Here is a 19,906-nt window from a genome sequence, read left to right as displayed (position 1 = left end):
CTGGATTTCGATATATCTTGTACATTGCTTTTCCTACTTCTCTCTCTGTTTCTCCCTTCCTCTCTTTCTCTCTTTCCCATTCTCCATTCTCTCATTTTCTTCTCTCATACTAGACGCTTCCTTCGTAATCTGATTTTCGTCAGATTCGAAGTGGCAACTTTAATAAAGTGTTTCGTATTCCGCACGTTACCATCGTGTTGCCTCATTTGGAGCTAAGAGACTTTCTTAGCCGTGTTCGGAAAAGTACGTTCATTATCGTGGGGAGGAAAAAGGGTTTATAGGAAAAAGTTTATTGGATCGGAGTACTAAGGACAACTTGGTTACGTTCGAAAATTGGATAGTAAGCTCGTTGAAAAGGGTCTCGAGATGGATTCTTCTCTATTATTTCACTTGTCTCGTCGACAATATCGACAAGTTTTTATCTTGGTCGAAACATAGAAATGGCTTGTTCGTTCGCCGATAATTTTTTTTGACAAATTTCGCCAAAACATTGGAGTTACTTCGTTTGTTACATTATCTCTAATAATACTTTAATTTGAGATCGAAAAAAAGAAACGACGAATTATCTATGAATTGTTTCTAATGGAATCATTACGCGCAAAATAAATAGCTTGCGGTTGTTTTCATAAATTTTCACGGGGTTTAAATAATTGAACGTAATCTCTCGGTCTTTGCATCAAACGATTATCATCGAAGTTAACGAACATGTTTATCTTGCAAACGAAAAAGAGAAGGGGAGAGAGAGAGAGGAAATTTTGGCGAGATTACGAGCTTTCATAGAAAGTGGTAAAAGAGAGATAGAGAGAAACGGAGAGAGGGATATATATATATATATATATATATATATATATATATATATATTGTGAAGTTTCGAGCGTAAACAATTTAAATCTTATTGGCGTCCGAGTCTATCGAGCAACGTGGTAGTATGCTTTATTGCCGGTATTACCACATATCGTATGCAAATGTTTGCCTCAGCGTGTAGCATACGAATATTAAATAAGCTTCGGTCGGACGTATCGTCGGAATGGAAAATGGTATATGCAATAAATAACAAGCGTTAAGTGAATCAAGCTGCGTTGTTATAAAGCCCGTACTCGGTATTATTTGAAATCTTTTGCTATCTATCGTACTTTGTCAGTCGATCATCGTTTTAATCATTTTCTCATCTTTCGATTATTTCCATTTATTTCCTTTTATTTCCTTTTTCCTTCTTCTTCTTTTTCTTTTTCTTTCTTTTTTTTTTATGTTGCAATCGTCAGCGCTATTCGACATTAAGACTCACGAAGAAAAATCAATCCTTTCCTCGATATTCGAAAATACGAATTCTTCAAATGCGAAGAATTCGTACAACATTATATTCCTTTCTCTGGCTCATTGCCAACATGCATAATCGTAAAAATAGAAAGAGAAATGGAGAAAGAGAAAAGAGAGGGTTAGAATCTGAGAAATTCGATCAGGTGTCGCGAAAGTTAATGCATATAACGTTGGTACGTGCGAGTTTGCTGAATCTTCTTCTTCTCTTTCTCCTTCAACTTCTTTCCTGCACGTAAGACGATGTAAATACATAGTTTCGAAGAGTCACCGAGTGAACGTGAGAGAAAAAGAGAGAGAGAAAAAGAGAGAAAGAAAGAGAGAATTATGAAGCTTGGAAACGAGTTCGGTCGTTTGTAAGCGAAAAGACGAGACCCGATTTTATGGCATCGTATTCGAATCGTCGACAAAAGCCACGAATACGAGTTACCTTCTTCGAAGCTTTACTCCCGGTCAAGCTCCACACCGTTCACGACGTGATGCCCTCGCTTTCTCTCACAATTTTCCCTTTCTCTACTTTCTTCTCTTCCTCCTCGTCTTTTAACATTCTTCTTTTTCTCTAGTCTTTCGTACCAGTAGTGATTGTCGGATCTAGTCGTATAAGTACGTATCTCTCCGATGTGTCTGTCGCACGTTCAGTAAAACCTGTAGGTATTATATATATGCAGATACTTTTTATCTTTTTCTCTCCTTTATCTTACGTTTCCTCCGATAAACGAAGTGATAAGTCCCATATCCACGAACTATAGGAAAACGGATGTGAGCTTTTCCTTTCATGACGAAAAAGAACGACCTCGCTTGTTTTACATCTACGTTCGTTTTATTTTATTACCATCGTTATTTTCGTTTGACATACATACGTAAGTACGTATCGAAGATACGTAGGAAATGTTCCTCTTTGTAGAAATTCTATAAGAAAAATCGATTTGTTCAGAATATGGGATAGAGAGACAGAAAGAGAATATATTAAATAAAATCTTCCTTGAATATTTGTTTGAAAGGTAAATTGTTAAAACGTATATCTTGTCTTTTAATTAGCGGTTTTCTGTTGACGAGAAAGGATCGATTCTACTTATGTAGCTTTCTTTCTTTTACTTTTTCTTATTTCTTTTCTTTTCTTTTTTGTTTTGTTTTGTTCTTTTTCTTTTTTGTCGAATTCGCTTCGCAGCTGCATGTAAAGCGACGCTAGTGAGACGTTCTAGGCGATTGTTAAAGAGAGCATAGCTCGACGCCTTCGAAAATCGCACAGCATAACGACGTAAGTGCTACCTCCAACGATTCTCTTTTCGTGATTTACGATTTCGTAGAAAACGAGCGGTCTACCGGGCTTAAAAGACCACGGATTGCTAGCTGAGAAAGAAACGAGAGAAAAGCACTTTTTATTTTCCTCCTTCGTGTCAACACGTAAACGCCGCACCTAGCTCGATATGCAAAACGCGATAAGTCGTTACGTAGTGTATGCGCGATTCTATAAAGTTATTAGTCCAGTATTATCGACGTTGGCGATCGCGTTACACACCTCGAACCACACCTTCGATCGTCGAATTTTCTCTGATAACAATTTTTTAAAAAACTCAACTTGTCGAATTATTCATATTTAAATCGATGAATTTTTGATAATATTTTTCTTCGCCTTTGGTATTTTAAGATTTTCGTTGTACGATAACACAAAATATGGAAAATATATTCAACGAGATCGATACAGATGGATTATTTTGCTTTTGTTAAGGAAAAAAAGAAAAAAAGAAGAAAAGTCAAAGAAATACAGAATAGAAAAAAAAAGAGATGGTTACGTTAAAAGATGAAAATGAATTCAGGGAAGACAGAGAAGTATGTACAATAGATATGTATATCGGAGATGTATACACCCTAGATTTCAACAAAAGGGTCGAAATTTCTTTCTCCCTCTGTTTCTCAGTCGAGCGTCGAGAAGGGTGGAGCGAAAAATCTTATTAGAATGAACGCCGAGAGGCATAATCAAAATTCACGTCGCACTCGTCCCGTTTTAAATAATCATACGAAGAGAGGAGAGGGCTGCTGCGTCTCCTCCGGCACGATATGAACGCTCGTTTGGTCTCATCCTTCGAATTCGGAGCACGCTCTCCGATGCTCGCGCCGCGTGCATTCTTCCTTCATCTCCTATTCTTTTTTTATCACGTATATTTTTTTCTTCCTCCTTTTTTTTCTTTTTTTTTTTTAATCTTTTTTTTAGCCGAACCCTGAAGGGCACTTTGAGGAAGTAACCACTATAGGTAGAATTTTCCCGTTCAAGGAATCACCATGTTAGATAACACCTGAACATCCTTCTTGAATGCCAAGTGCGATATTTCTTCTTTCTCTCCCTCTCTCTTTCTCGTTTATTTTACTTTAACGCAAAAGAAAAGAAGAACATCGTCATTGTCCAACGATCGGTGTTATTTCACGCGCGAAAGCGATACCTCTTTTCTTCCATTCTTAAAAATCCACTCGCGTTTCTATTCGTATCGCGTATCCTTATTCCTCCTTACGTGAATCCCCTTAGGATGTACCCTCCAAAAGGAAACCATCCATAGTCCTCTCATTTTCTTTCTCCTTTTTTTTCTTCACCCCGGTTTTTCTTTCGTTCATTCGTTCGTTCTTTCGTTCGACCCACCGTCCGACCGACCGACCGACCGACCGACCGACCGACCGACCGACCGACCGACTGGCAAGTCATCGTGAAAGAACGAAATCTTTATTACACCGAGCAAAAAAGGCTAAGAACGTTTCTTCCATGCCACTAGGCTACTTTGGAAGATTGCTTAGCAAAATGAGAGAGAGAGAGAGAGAGAGAGAGAGAGAGAGAGAGAGAGAGAGAGAGAGAGAGACAGACAGAGAGAGAGAAGAATGATATAGATTCAAAGTAATTTGTTTCGCTTGATTTAATGCATTTCACGAAAATCTTATTAGCATTACCTTAAGTATCGTGAGGTTAAACGAAAGAAATGGAAAAGTACAAATTTGCGAAACTGCATAGTTTTTTCTTTCTTTCTTTCTTTCTTTTTTATTTTTTAACATTTAACTTTAACATATTATACATTTCATACATTTATTAGATGATGTCAATTACATTGTCGATTTGGAATTGCTTCTTTTAGTCACATTAAAATAAATAAATCGACTATAATTCGTATTCGTTAGAATACTTTTATTTGATATCATGACATCATATGAAGGAATAGAGTATTTATTTTGTAATAAATAATGATTATAATTTTCCACGGGTTATATAATCATAAATTTGAATACTGACAAATCCCGCGAGTTATGCAAATCTTTTTCCTCCTTCATTTTTTTCTCCTTCATATTTTTCTCTCCTTTACACAGCTTCCTCCTTCGTTCACGTCATATTCTTCATTCCATTCATCATCGCGTGGCTTCAACGCGTCACCGCGGACCTTCAAGGAAGACAAGTGTGTAGAGGAAGAGGAGAGAAAAAGAGGGAGAGAATCGACTCGTTTTCGAATCAAACGCTGCGTGATTTCGTTTTAATATCCGTACCTTCGATATCTCTTTCTACTTTTATTTTCCTTCTTTTTTTTCTTTTCAATATCCTCCTATCCGCGAATGACAAAAGGAAGATATAATAAAATAAATCGCGAGAATGATGTATTTAACATAGATAACGCGAAGCTACACGTCGCTGACGAGCTTTTATCATTGTTTGAACACGCCGTACGTTTCGCCGGTACGAATATAAAAACGGAAGAAACGGGTTGGAGAGGTTAGGAAAAAAAAAGGAATTTTTCGAACGTCATTCACAAGCGTTCACTTTGATAAGTAAAAGAGAAATGATAGGAAAGAGAAACAAATTTGTCCGATCGTTTGTTAAAGCGTTTGTTAAAACGCTTGTTAAATATATTCCAATGAATAATTTCACATCTGACAACAGTCTCTCTGATCTTCGAGCGAATTCTTTCGTTTTATAACATGAATACAGTTTATAAAGGTGGAAAAAAATACTGGATTTCACTTCCTGGGTAAATCAAAGTGATGAATTAAAAAAGAAATCATTGAAAGTTTTCTCGTCATAGAGATAGACGTGTTTTTATATATTAAAACGAGGGAACGTTGATGGCGTGGACAGGAATGAGGAAAGGGAGAGAGAGAGAGGAAGGATTTAATATTCGAGCTCATCGTTTGTAATGTCTGTGGAGACCTTGGTTAAAACGGACACTATATCGGAACGAAAAATTGAAAAGAGAAATCGTTAAAATTTCGTATTACAGCGTAGACGTGGTTTGGGTCAAGACGAGGAAGGGTAGTACGGTGATGGTGGTAGTGGTGGTGGTGGTGGTGATGGTTAAGGGAGAGAAAGGGAAGGAGATTCAACGTTCGGGCTAATCGTCGGTAATGTTTGCAGAGACCTAGCTGAACACTCGCGCGTTGGTAAATGTTTGCGGTGTGTCAGTGGTATAAGGACCAACCGGGAGCTCTGACCGCTCGACTGTTTTCAGATACACTTGCTCTGTCTCTCTCTCTCTCTCTCTCTCTCTCTCTCTCGCTCTTCCTATGTCAGGAAGTCGAGATGTATGTACCAACTAGTATTCTCACTTTCTCTCTCTCTCTCTCTCTCTCTCTCTCTCTCTCTCTCTCTCTCTCTCTCTCTCTCGCATTCCGTCAGTCGAACTCACAGGAACGTAGAGAATTTGGGAAATATTCAAACGACGCGCCCCACTCGTTGCTCCTCTCGCGAGAATTATACCAACTACGCGATCGTGACGTCACAACTGAGATGGCCGAGAAAGAAATCAAAGATGGCCGAGACCGTCACGGAGTGAACAGCGTGCTCTGCGATCAAATGAAAAATTTTCGTCGCAAAATTGTATTCGTTGGAATACGATTGATTATATCATAGTAAGAATATATTCGTTTATCGATATTTCGTAATACGAAAGGGTTTTCAACATTTATAATACGTTTATAACAATGTTTCGATCGATTAGTATGCCGAATGTTCTAGAACTTTTTGTCGCTTAATCGATACCATTTTATCGTAGTTATCGTTATTTGAGAAATCTGTTTTTATATCTCAAGAATTCTGTTTTTTCTTCTTTTTATAGATATCTATTTTTAATAGTATAAATTAATAATAAATCAATTAAATTTGCGATCTTATATTAGCGACATATGTAAATTTTTAGGACACATTTATCATATCATATGTGCGAGATAAGAACTGTGTAAAAATACTTCGTAAGCTATTTTAAACGTTTTATTTATTTTTTTGATATTACGTAAATCGTCAAAGTTCCATATTACGTATTATTTGAGATTGCGTTGGTCTCGAGATATATGTAAAAAAAACTTCGACTATGGAAAGTTGTTAATCGTAAATTGTTGCTCTGGAGATATATGTAAAAAAAACTTTGACTATGGAAAATTGTTAGCATATAAACACATATAAACAGGAATGAACACGCGTATACACGTGTATACAAAGAAGTGTGTACGTGTTTACTTCAAAGATATCTACTCGACATTGTTTATATACAAATTTCGAGAACTGGCGAGTTCTGAGAATCCGACGCCTCGGTACGAAATAAAGCGAAGGACAAACATTGAAGGGCGAAATAATAGGAATACGAAGCGTATGAGATACATTTTAAAGAAAGAACATTTAGTCATCGTACGAGCGTTATACGAACATGTAGTAAGTTCGATCGATCTTCTTACTCTTCCTACGAATATAAGTAAAAGGTATATGGAACAGTATTTGCAGAGGAAAATTCCTTTTCGTTTCAAGTAAGATCAAGATCTTCGAAAAGAACATTAACGAAATAATCTTCGATGATGATCGATAACCATAGAGTGAAATCCATAGAAGTAGTTCTATTTCAAATGGATAGTTAGAATCAAGAACGAGATTATCGTGTGCACATGGCAGCTGGTAAGAAAAATAACGACTCATAGATCACGTAAGGCTCAACTATATATACTATGTATACTTATATGTACTATATTTTTCTTTTATCTTTCTCTCTCTTTCTTTTTTTTCTTGTTCTGTCTCTTTCTCATCCTTCTTCGCAAGAAATCCATTAGTAGTAGCATTAACTTGAGAAACCGTTTCTCCTAATGGTAACACACCCGTTGAATTTTTCAAAAGCTAATGAACACAATTCGCGGCACTGGTAAAACGGATATGTAGTATCGTCGAGACATTCTAAAAAAAGAATATTTTTCACGAGAAAAACGAGAAGTTGTGTTATCACGAATGGATAATGAGAGTCTGGAACGAGATTGCAAATGCACCTAAATTACGCATAGAATTTTATTTACGTATACGTGTCTTTCTGTATAAGCGTTTCGTCAGATATATCGATTATAAAAAGATAAAGGTGACCTTAGAATACTATTTGTATGGTAGACTAATAATATTTTTTACGAAATGCGACAGGCGATGGAGATTCGTATTTTAAAATCTATTTATCAGGAAGATATTTTCTTTTTCCGATCGGTAAAAGTAAATTTATAAAATTGATTTCGAAAATAAAATAGTGCTGACGAATTGGTAAACGAAACGTGAGAAGAAGAATGTAGAATTATGATATTAGTTAATAGGAATAAGGAACAAATGATTAAAATAATTATTCTTTTATCACAAAAAAGGTTGAGCTTTTATGCGTGAACTCGTTTTTCATTCGGATTAAAGGATTTTTATGTTTGTGTGAACGATGTAATATTTTTTTTTCTATTATTTTTCTTTTTTTCTTTTTTCTTCTTTTTTTTTTAACAAAATTTAGTACGTATGTAGGATCAAGTGTATAAGAGGAACACTTTTCAAACGTGTAATATAACAGGAATATATAGCAAATATTATAGATACAAGGGTGTAACAATAATAAAGTTCTGCATTCACGTCGGTAGATTAATTCGCAGGGCAGTTGGTTTCGAATGGAAAACGAGTATTTTGACAAACGTATGGAAGTCAGTTACATGTGGATACACATACGAACCACCGATATATATATATATATATATATATATATATATATATATATATATATAAAATATATATAGACATGTACATATATACATATATTTACCTAGGGATATTATGTTAGTTTACCTTTCATCGCATTACAACTCGTTGTTATTTCGATAAAGACTCGCTTTACTTTCGTGATTTATCGTAACAAGTATCACGAACAGCAGTAGCAGCAATAGTAACAGTAGCAACAGCAACAGCAACAGCAGCAGTAGCACCACCATCAACAGCAGCCACAGCAGTAGAAACAGTAATAGAGTATTGCTTCGACACTGCCACTTCGTGTTTTGGTATTCGTTTGATCGTTTGAATTACGATCGGTCCTCATCCGAATTTCGCATACATAGGTACACCGAACACACGTCGGATGCCAAGCATGTTTTTCGACCACGACAATTCCGAACACCGTTTATTTTGACGATTTTTAACGAACGTTCACGTATTTAATACACGACATAAATTTAGCTGTGAAATTTCATGGATTTGCTTTGAAACGGGAGAATTTCAAAAATTGTTCTCGTAGCATGTTGAAAAATTTTACAGTGTTACGGTATTGTTTCTTCTTTTTTTTTTATTCTTCTTCCTTTTTTTCAGATTAGATAGGTGAAAATTAACGTCTGATCTAAATTCTAAAAGCTCGTTTTCCATTTTTAGAGAGTGTTAAATTTATTCGGAGACTTTGATATCGAATTGAGGTCGTGATCGTAGGGATCTAAAATAGTTCATATTTTTTTTCTTTTTGTTATTTTTTCTACTTTTCTTTTCTTTTACTAGAGAAAAAATCGTACAAATAAAAATAATAGCGTAATTTTAAACACGTTTTAAATTATATAGAAACGCGATATTTTCAGCTTCATGGAATTTTTCTTATTTTTATTGTAGTAGTAGTAGTAGTCGTCGTTAACGTCATCGTTGTCGTCGTTGTTGTCGTCGTCGTCGCTTTTACTTTCGGTTTAGGGTTGTTCCCACCCACTTAGACGATATATTAGCGACGAGATGGCACACGTCATCGTCCTCACTGCTCTCGAGACTTTCATACCTTTCTGCTCCGATGCCTGCAACCCTTCCCGTTACTCGAGACATCACGATTCACATAGCAACGCAGTCAACCTTTCCACCTCTCGTAGTCACGCGTCCGTTAACTTGTCAAAGGGAAAGCTTTCAAAGGCGAGATTAATAATTAGAAACTAAATTACATAGAGTAATACCTTCGTCATATTGTATTCCCCTTTTCTATCGAAATGAATTCATTTCATATAAAATTGTTTTAATTTAACCATCAAAGAACAAATATATTTTAAATAATTTCACCCGTAACGTGGACTTTTCATCGCATTCATTTTCTTTTTCATATAATCGTCGAGTGGTATCCTTTGAGAATAACTCGAAAGTTCGGATTTGATTGACCTAAACGAATTTAACGCGACTAACAATTTGAATAGATTCCGATGTAGTCTAATAGAATTAAAATGTTCTAATTGGAGATATTATACTAATGAAATATATACTGTCATATTGTGAAATATGTATACTGGCGAATTATCAGAACAAGGTTTAATATGATTAAAAAGAAAGAAAGAAAAGAAAAGAAAAGAAAAGAATAAAATCGAAAGGAGTAAGTTTCGATACGACGAGTATAGAGATATATCGAGATACATGCTATTTATTTTCTTTTCTTCTTGTATTCGTAACTATCATGTTGAGAGACAGGGATTTCAATGTTCGAAGCTTTCCCATTTTCCAGAAAATCCTTCCGCTAAAGCTCGCATCCACCGTATGGCACAGCTTACTTCCTTTCGGTTCTTCGTCTTTATTCTTCCTTATTCCTTTTATTCTTTCTTTCCTTTCTGTTTCTTTTTAGCTCTAAGGTACTACGCGTCACTAGCAAGAGTCATCTATTTTCCTTGGCTTCGTATGCGTTTTCTCGAGTACGAGATGCAACTTAGAAGCCGTGTGTCGAATGTCAGCCGTTTCTTTTCTCGTAGATTATACTATATATTTTAATCGAACGAACGAATTAAAAAAAAAATCGATTCAGAGAACAAACGATTTAAAAACAATTTATAAATATACGAAATTTTATTACGTTCAGTGGAATAATTATATTTTATTATATTTAGAATATTTATTATAATTAGAAGAATTATAGGAAACTATTTATTTAGTCAGTATTTTTAAATATTTAGTAAGTATTAATAATGAAATGTCAGTACGTAATACAAATGATGTAAATCCTGATCTAACTCTGACACTTTTAATTATTTATACTAATCGTTTGTTTTGTAAAATGTTTATCGTTAATTAATAAAAATACTCGACCGAATAAATATACATTGGATTAAGCGTTTCTTGAAAAGAATATTTTATTATTCTCGTTTGATAGATAAATCTTGGATCGATAGAAATCTATGAAATTTATTTAACTTCTTTCAACGTTGATGAAAAAAAAAAAAATAAAGTGAAAGAATATAAGAAAGAACGAGGAACGGAACGAAGAGAAAAGTTGTGTAATAAAACGGCGTCCGCATGTTTGCAGTTGCAGAGCTCGAGCGAAAACAAATAGTTGAGTTAAGCTGCAAAAGTGAAAATAAATTTATGGTAACGAATGAATTCGTCGGATGTTTCTGTTCGAGAAGGACTAACCTAGGCACTCGATTATTCGTCTTTCCTGAATATTCATAATCATCCATGTTGTGTAAATTATTGCGGCATTCGCAAATTAGATAGAAAATCATGCGCAAATCAAAATTACGTGGTGTGTTTTGCGCTAATAACGCTGTAATAATATTAATATTAATAATAATAATGATAGTAATAATAGTAGTAATGACAATAACGAGAATAGTAAGGATAAATCGATCGATTTATATAAACATACACTAATAACTTTTAAATGCGACGAATACGCGAGTGAAAATAATAAATTCCTTTGGAAATCCATTTTTATAACTCGCCGATTTCTATTAAACGGTTAAAAATACGACATGGAGAATCATGTGAATAGTACGTCGTTTGCAATCGATTCGAGATTCGAAAGAAAGGAAACGTTCTTTCCGGTTCTTTCTCGACTCGTATTATAAATCATTTTATCGCGATTAATGTCATTGAATAGCTTATCGCCGTAACGTTTCATGTTCTCCTATCCAGCTTTCATTTCGAACATTTCTCACGAAGGTCCTTGGTACGTTTTCGGTACGTTCTCTTTTCGTTGGTCATTTATCGCGAATATACGTCGCGAAGTACGTCGGTAGGATTGCGGAAGTGGACTATGAAAGAACGAAAAAGGTTCGAGAGGTTCACTCACATTGAACGGGAGAGAGACGTGTCCCACGAAAGTGGAAAGATAAAAAGGCCACGGGTGTTTTATCCTTCCGCTTGAAGGAAAGAAAAAGAATGGAAAAGAAAAATAAGGAAGAAGAAGTAAAAGAAGAAGAAGAAGAAGATTCTCATGGCTGTCCAGTTTGAGTTAGAAATAGCTTCTCTGAAAAATATGATCGGACGTTGGTGAATTTATACGAAAGAGAATACGAAGAATTCGTCGTTATGCGATTCTACCGTAATAGAATTTGCTTCATAGCGATATACTTCATGTACATGTTTGTCTGTTTATATACATATGCTTTACGCGTACGAATATATATATATATATGTATGTGTGTATGTATGTATGTATGTATGTATAGGTACGATCGTATGAACTCGTTTTGTTCAGTTACGATAATTCAAGCTCGCCAAGTGACGGTCATTCGCGTACGCGCGCGCATGTAATAAATGCGTGCTCCCAACAGTACGTTGTAATATCAGGTAGTTGGGTTGGACGTCAGGGGAAGGTGGGGTGGGTTCGGAAAGGGGATGGAGTCGTTTGCAGGCTTCACCCTGCTAATTAACTTTATCAAATGAATCGACGTTAAAAAGAACGTCGTCTCTGATAATTGAAATTTCCAAATTTTTTATTATTATCTCAGTTTAGTCAGATGAATCCGGAGGGAAGTGAGAAAAAGTGAAAGGAGAAAGGGAGATAATTGAAATGGATATCGTGCTATGGCTGGCTGTTACGTATAGCAGAACGAGTAGCATTTTTATTATCATAACTTTTTCATATGGTGCTTGTTATTATTTTGGTAATCTTTAAAAATGAAAAGACAAAGCGAGTTTATTTTATCAATAAAATTTCGTTTAACAATCTCCTATCCCTTTTTCTTTCGATTAATTAGCAGATCTTCGTATTAATTTTTTATTAGTTTTCGTGCATATTTTACACCAAAGCTCGTACACATAAAGTGATAGAGAGAGAGAAACAGAAATGGATGAACGAGGAAAGCGACTTCTCATGCGTTAGGTTGCGCGACCAATATTTACTTAACTTGATTGATAAATAGTCCCCCGATAGTAACGAGACTGGTTGGCTGGCTGGCTGGCTGGCTGGGTGGGTGGCTGGTTGACTGGTTGGCGTGCTTCTGAAACGTTGGAGTTCGAAGCGTGCTTGATTCCCGAGGGATACGAGAAAACGTTCCGTGGGCTCTCTCCTCTCGTCCAGATCGGGGATTCTGCGAACTGCCTGTGCATCATCGATTCCGCTTACCACATACATATTTCCAGCCTACTAAATTTGCATTAGCGTACGCATGATGCTTTTACTTTACGACTTTATTCTCTTTCTCTCTCTCATTTTTCTCTCTATTTTTTCATATCGAATGAAACTATTTCATAACGTTCGTAGCAACGTCATCTCTGGAAGTTTTTCTTTTTCTTTTAATATTTTTTAATTAAATTTCTCACTTCGAGAAATAACGTTGCTCTTAGCTCGTTCTCTTATATCAAATTTAGTAAAATTTTCATAATATTATCGACGCTTCTCTAATCAGAAGAGAAGCCGCATTTCGCATTTAAAGTTTACGCACGATGAGGAAACAATCTTGGTTAAATTGAATTCTCGCTTCGCGATCCTTCTTATCCCTGTTTATTTATTTTTCTCTATATTATCCTCTTTCCATCTCCGTGCTCGAAGAGATAGGAACCAGAAGCAGCAGCAGCAGCAAATAATCCGAGCGAGCGATTAAAACTTTTCGATCGATTCGAAAGTTCGTCATAGTACGAGCCCGAGACGCGTAATTCATCCCTGGTCATCGGCAGATTTTCTCCTCAACGATAAGAGATAAAGGGCAGGGACATTTAGGTTAGATCGAATGAGATACAGAAAGAGGGAGAAGGTGGAGCTCAAATTCAATTTCACCGGCCTAAGGTATAGCCTTTTTGTCTCGGGAAAAGTAATTAAAGTGGGCTTTCCCCGTAGCGCTTTCCTCTTGTACGAAGGAAATAGAGGAGAGAAAGTAGACATGCGAAACACGAGAGGGAAAGAGCAAAAAAGAGGGAGAGAAAGAGAGAAAGAGAAAAAGAGAGGAAGAGAATACGCATTCAGTTCGACTCGTTTTGGGCGGTCCTCAAACGTCTCGTGGCAAAAGAGGGAGAGACCAAAAGATAAAAAGCCAACTGTTCCATTCCCCATAATCCAAGTTTCTCTTTTGGCTTTTTGCATGCACATGCGCGTTGTCATTTCGTAGGGGAATCGTTCGGCTCGCCGCGATATTCCCCACATATTACGGCAACGTCAAATAACGTCGGCGTCGAAGGTGAATTTATATCGCACGCTGTCCAACCAACGATAAAACATGTCCGAGTTTGGCTGACGCGTTACTCCCTCTCTCTACTTCTTCTCTTCCTCTTTCTCTCTCTCTCCTTTTTTCTCTTTCTCTTTTTCTTTTTCTCTCGCTCTCTCTCTCTCTCTCTCTCTCCCTCTCTCTTTCTCTCTTCCCTTTTCTTCTACTTGAGCGTTCTCTTGTCGGTCTCTCACCATCCCTTTAGCCCTCAACCCTCCTCTTCGTTGCGGTGCTCGTTAGCGAGACGGGTGTGCGCGCGTCCACGCCACTAAAATAAAAGAGCTCATTTCGTTGGCTTCGAGAAAAACCGACATTATATCGGACGCGACCTGTCCGCGCCCGCGTGACCTTTCGTTAAATCAAGAAAAATGTTTCGCGTAAGGTCACCCCTGTGTTCTCTTTCGATATCTCTTATTCTTTTTCCTCTTTCTCTTCTTCTTTTTCTCTTTTTTTTTCTCTTTTTCCTTTCTTCTTTTTTTGTATATACTTTATTTTATTTTATTCTTTTCTCTCTTTTTTCCTCTCCTCTTTTTTGTTTCCCTTTTTTTCTTTTCCCCTTTTTTTTTTGTTGGCATTGATACTTTCACCGTTCCTCTCGACTCCGATTGAAATATGAGTTTTCGCTGTTACCTGAGCACGCGTGTATGCGCGCTTGTGAAGGTTCGATGAAAAATTTGATGACTTTTTTTTAACAAGAACCGCGATATGAAGCCTTTCAGAAGCCGTCCATCGGATTTTTTTCGTTTCTCTTTTCTCTCTCTCCTCTCCTCTCTCTCTCTCTCCCTCTCTCCCTCTCTCTCTCTCTCTCTTTCTCTCTTTTTCTCACTCTATTCACTCTGAACTTCGGCAAATAATTCGCATCGGTTCGAACCTATCCCTTACTCGCATTTACTCGTTATCGGAGTTTATTTTGGACGCGAGATATGTCTTGTTGGTTTCTCACCGAGCTTTTCTTCATTCAGCACTTTTCGTCCCTTCCGGTCAGTAGTTACTTGCCCGTTCTTCCTAGCCATCTTTTCCGTTCCTTATTGCAGAAGTCTCTTTCTCTCTCTCTCTCTCTCTCTCTCTCTCTCTCTCTCTCTCTCTCTCTCTCTCTCTCTCTCCATCGTCTATTTTCTATAGTTTTTCGACGAACTCGGATATCGAAGAAAGCGCTTGAACGTGCGGAAGAATATCGGTTAGTCGTTGCACGTAAGTCGAATACGTGGCCTTATTTTCGTGTTTCTTTTTTCCTTGGCACGAGAAAAGAGTTCTATACTGTTCCTTCGAACACACGTGTCCCGTTCTAATTTTCTTCGCGTCTCCTTGGAGGAGATTCCGATTTCTCGAAAGTCTTTCCAATAAAGGAAAATAAAAGATCTCTTACACGTGTAATTATTAATTAACAGTTAGCTGTTCGAGTATTTATCAAGACTCTCTTTTTTCTCGATAAATTTTCATTCTTCTCTCTTTCTTTTTTTTCTCTTTCTCTCTTTTTCATCGATTTCGTTATCATCCCCGGAGAAAAGCGATACACTTACTTGAGACAAATCAAAGTGGGACGAGTCGGAAAGGTTGTAACGGTGGTAACGGAAGAAAGGAAAATGTTGGACGGCAATAAAAACAATAAAATAAAGGAAGAAGCTGGTGGCTGGGCGGCGGATAGCCGTGCCGGCAATAAATCTGTCAACGGGATAAAATATGCATCCGGGGAAAACGGCGCGTCCCGTGCAATCAGGGTGCGAGACTGGAACAAATGTAGCCCACCGGGCGAACGTCGCTCGTTATCGGAAAATAGTTCTGCGGCTTCAAGCTCCGACATTTCTTTTTATTCTTCTTCCCGTTCGAAAAGATCTCGTTCGAGTGGCGACGGCTGTTACCTTGTAAAGATTTCTCGAGTGTTTCGACTGAAGCTTTTTCTCTTTCTCTCTCTGTCTTTCTCTCTCTATCTTTCTCTCCCTGTTCTCTTTGCATAATCCAGTTGAATGATAATATTTCAGTCGTTCTCTCTCTCTCTCTCTCTCTCTCCTCTCTCTGTCTCTCTCTCTCTCTCTCTCTCTGTTCTCTTTGCATAATCCCGTCGAATGATAATATTTCTCTCTCTCTCTTTCTCTTTCTCTCTATCTATCTATTTTTCTCTTTTCGAATTCTCCACTTCAAAGATAATCTCTTCCTCTGTTGTAAGTCTTTTTTTCTCTCTAACCCTCCACTCGAACGAAAATAACGGCGAACAAGTTTTTCCATCTAGAGCTCGCGATTCGCCATCCTCTCTTACCACATTTATAGATCTCGATTATCAAAGCTTCATCGATTTGATTTCTTCCTTTCTCGCTCTCTCTCTCTCTCTCTCTCTCTCTCTCTCTCTCTCTCTCTCTCTCTCTTTTATCTCTTCCTACGAATTTTTATTGCAGATAGAAAGTCCTCGGTGGTAGTGAGTCGCGTGCGATCGCAAGAAAGAAAGTCTTTTTTCGTACGATTTGACCTATTTATGTAAGTAGGTAGTACCTTTACTTTTCTCCAGTCTGAAACACGCACACACATATATATCTCTTGAGTTTAAACAGCTTTGAAAGTTTGAGAAAGCGCGAAGGGTAGATTTATGGAATGAAAAGTGATTTTATTCCGTCTCGAAAATCTTTCTATCGAAGAATAAACATATAATAATAATAATAATAATAATAATAATAATAATAATAATAATAATAATAATATAATATTAATAATGTAAAACTTGACGAATTTTGACGATTTTCAAATCCGACAATTTAACAACGAATGAGATTTTACTAGATTTACTGAAAAAACGTTTTTAAGATACTCTTTTTCGATCTCAGTTCGGTGAATCGTACGGATTTTCGAAAGCCATAACGTCGAATGCAAAGCGTCTCTTCTCGACTGGAGAATCGATTTCGTTCGGTCGAGAACGACAAATTCGATGGAACGAAGGAAAGGCTGTTACAACATCTCCTTTCTATCTATCTTTCTCTCTCATACTCTCTTCGCGTTAGAGTTTCGACGAAGATATATCCGTCGTATTTGGTATTCAAATTTCTTGATGCATTACACGTTTTTCGATCTCTGGACCCGTACGGATGCTGAACCCGTTATGCGATGGACGGTCAGACCACTCGTTTCTCCGCGCACGTATTTCGCAGGCTTTGAATCCCCCTCCCATAGCTTCGATTAGGAATTCTATCGTGCGACGAGCCGATTCGGACGAGAGGAAAGAGAGGAAAAGAGGAGGAGAGACCAGGATTTTACTTTGTTTTCGCGGTGATTTTCAGCGAACGACAGATTGCGAGTCGACCGTTCCATTTGTTCGTTTCCTCCATGATCGTCTCTCTTTGTTTCTCTTTTTTTAATATGAACGAATTGGATCGAGAAAGAGAGAAAAGAGAGTAAATGCAAAGAGGAAGCGTAGGAGGAAGGACAGCCTCGAATTTATTCGTACGTGGATGGCCCAGCATAATCTGGCTATCCTTCAATTCTCTTATTTCTCTCTTTCTCTCTCTATACTTTATCGTCGTTTGCATCGCATTGCAGGTCGTCGATTAAGCGTTCCCCATCGAGGTCGTAAAATTTTCGCGGCTTTCCCGAGAGCCTTTAAATTTTTCGTCGCGACGGCTCGTTAATTATTATTTCCTCTTCTCACTCTCCTTCGTCATACCTTTTCCACTTTTTTCTCTTCCTCTCTCCTTCTCTTTCTTTTTCTCTCTTTTTTTTCTGTCCCCACTCTGGGATCTCTCTAGGCACTTCCGCGTCAATACGCCGGTGTCTCTAATTTGTTCTCCACCAATATATTTTCTTCTTTCGTTCCATTGATAATCTCAACGAGTTATCGAATATTACGCTTCTTTGATTTACGATAATTCGGTAATTTTTTACTCCTTTCTCTTTTTCTCTCTCTTTCATTCTTTTTTCCCTTTTCCTATGTTAGTTGATCTATATTTTATCGGGGTAAAATAGAACGATCGATAATGCTACGTTGTACTGCGAAAAAATAAACGAGAAGAAGTAAACGAAAATGAAATAAATGTCGCAATCGAAGAAAAATTATTATGTGATTTAATATACATACAGGCAGAACGCGCAACGTGATTTACATTGTATGGACCTCGAGAAAGCTCGAATTCAATAACGTACTTGAGAGTATATACGATTCGTATTATATTCCTGCATTATCGATTATCGGGAGATGTTTAAAAGCAAAAGGACGAAACGTATTTTGTATTTGCATCATTTACGAATTAATTTAAAGGCCACTGAGAAAAGGGAGCTTTATTGCTATATATATATGTGTGTGTGTGTGTGTTTGTGTATATATATATATATATATATATATATATATATATATATATAGCATAATCGATAATAGATCACAAAGAGCAGGTATTTTTGCTATGAGAAAAAACGCCAAGGGAGAAAGAAAAATAAAGAATACTTCGTTAACGTTGATGCGGAAATATTATATTTTTATTTTTCAAACGATTAAAATTCAGTCCTGATTCGTTACTTTAAGCTGTCGAATGAAAAGTTTTGAACGTTGAGAGCTCATTAAAAATGCATTATTCTTAATGTACAGATCGTCGCATCTCAATTTCTTTCACGTCTAAACGAAATATTTTTAGGCGTACGAAAGAAAAGAGAAAGGGAGAGAGAAAGAAAGAAGGAATATCTGGTTGAAAATTGTTTCATCTTTGTAAATCTTATCGTTTAAGACGCAGACGTTGATAATGATTAGCATATAATATTATTCCTGAAGATTGAAATTCAAGGAAAATTCGGTAAAGAGACGAAGGGAGAGAAAGAGAGAAAGGGCGAAGAGAAGTAACTGGGAAGATAGAGTTTAAATTAAATAACGTTGTTCGAGCTGTTTCTTGTAAAGTTGAAAAGGGCTCTTTAAGACGTGCCTGAATGATATTTTTTCAAAAAAGAAGAACTCCTCGATGACATTGCGACGTCAACGTTGTCGACGAGGGAGAAGTCTAGTCTATTAATATTTACCGCGGTCGCGGTTAGTTGCTTCTACAGTAAAAGAGAAACAGAGATGAAAGAAGGTCTGACGTATACCTCGGTGATTCTTCTATTCCTTAAAATATAAGGACGAACTGTCGTAGATACTTTAAGAATAAATGATGAAAAGTCGTCTTCGTTAATTCGTTCAAATGACTGAATAAGATTTCTCGCGTTTGACGAAGAAGAAGAAGAAGAAGAAGAAAAAAGAAGAAATTGAAATGTTTGAATTTCTGTAAATCCGTTAATACCGTGGTGGTGCTTCTATTGAAATTAATTTCAACATTTTTTTTCCATTAAGAAAATCCTTTCTCGTTTCTCGTTTCGAACGAAGCTGTTACCGTTTTATCGCAAAGTGGACGTTTAATTTGATTGGCGCATAGAAAATTTCTGTTATCCTAGCTTTAAATGTAGAAATGCGGGAAATAGGAGGAGAAAAAACAACGAAAAAGAAAAAGGAAAAAGTTAAAAGATATAAGGGAAAGAAGTTGAATAGGGAAATCGGGAAGTACTTAGTTTTAGTGTCGATACTGTTCGTAAAAGCCGTCTCGTCTCGCGTTTGCGCGCTGCATTATCGGGTACAACACGACAAGTCGCGAGTTTGCAAGTTAATGCATGTTAAATCGCTCGAGTAGAATCGACTGGTGTACATAATGGAACGTAACAGGGTTCACAAGCGAGGGATGCTTGCTACCGGCACCGTAGCCACTATCGGAGGGGGTTGCCACGGATAAGGGAAGGGGTTGGTCCGTGACATTATTGCCAGATACGATGTACGGGTGTTGGGATATAGAAACAATGAGCTCTGTCTCTCTCTCTCTCTCGGTCGCTCGCTCTCTGTCTCTAGTTAGTAGTGTGTGTATTAAAGAGAAAGAGAGAAAGGATAGTATAACGGATGGTACCACAGAGGAGAAATTGACCGAGCGAGAGAAGGAAG

The 19,906-nt window shown here is 37.0% G+C and overlaps 1 protein-coding gene across 7 annotated transcripts in view; it reads left to right on the top strand.

Moving 5' to 3' along the window:
* The window catches only part of LOC122629268 (leishmanolysin-like peptidase), a 233,148-nt gene that overhangs the window by 81,155 nt on the left and 132,087 nt on the right, over positions 1-19,906 (top strand). Inside the window, exon 2 of one of the 7 annotated variants that reach the window (XM_043812495.1) lies at positions 16,368-16,446. The exons of the other annotated variants lie outside the window; for them this stretch is intronic. The gene's annotated coding sequence lies outside the window, so the exon portion shown is untranslated. The remainder of the gene's footprint in view (positions 1-16,367; positions 16,447-19,906) is intronic. 7 annotated transcript variants of the gene reach the window in all.

The sequence above is a fragment of the Vespula pensylvanica genome, chromosome 5 (genome assembly GCF_014466175.1).
Source record: "Vespula pensylvanica isolate Volc-1 chromosome 5, ASM1446617v1, whole genome shotgun sequence".
Classification (NCBI taxonomy): Eukaryota; Metazoa; Arthropoda; class Insecta; order Hymenoptera; family Vespidae; genus Vespula; species Vespula pensylvanica.
This window is presented reverse-complemented; position numbering and strand designations above follow the sequence as displayed.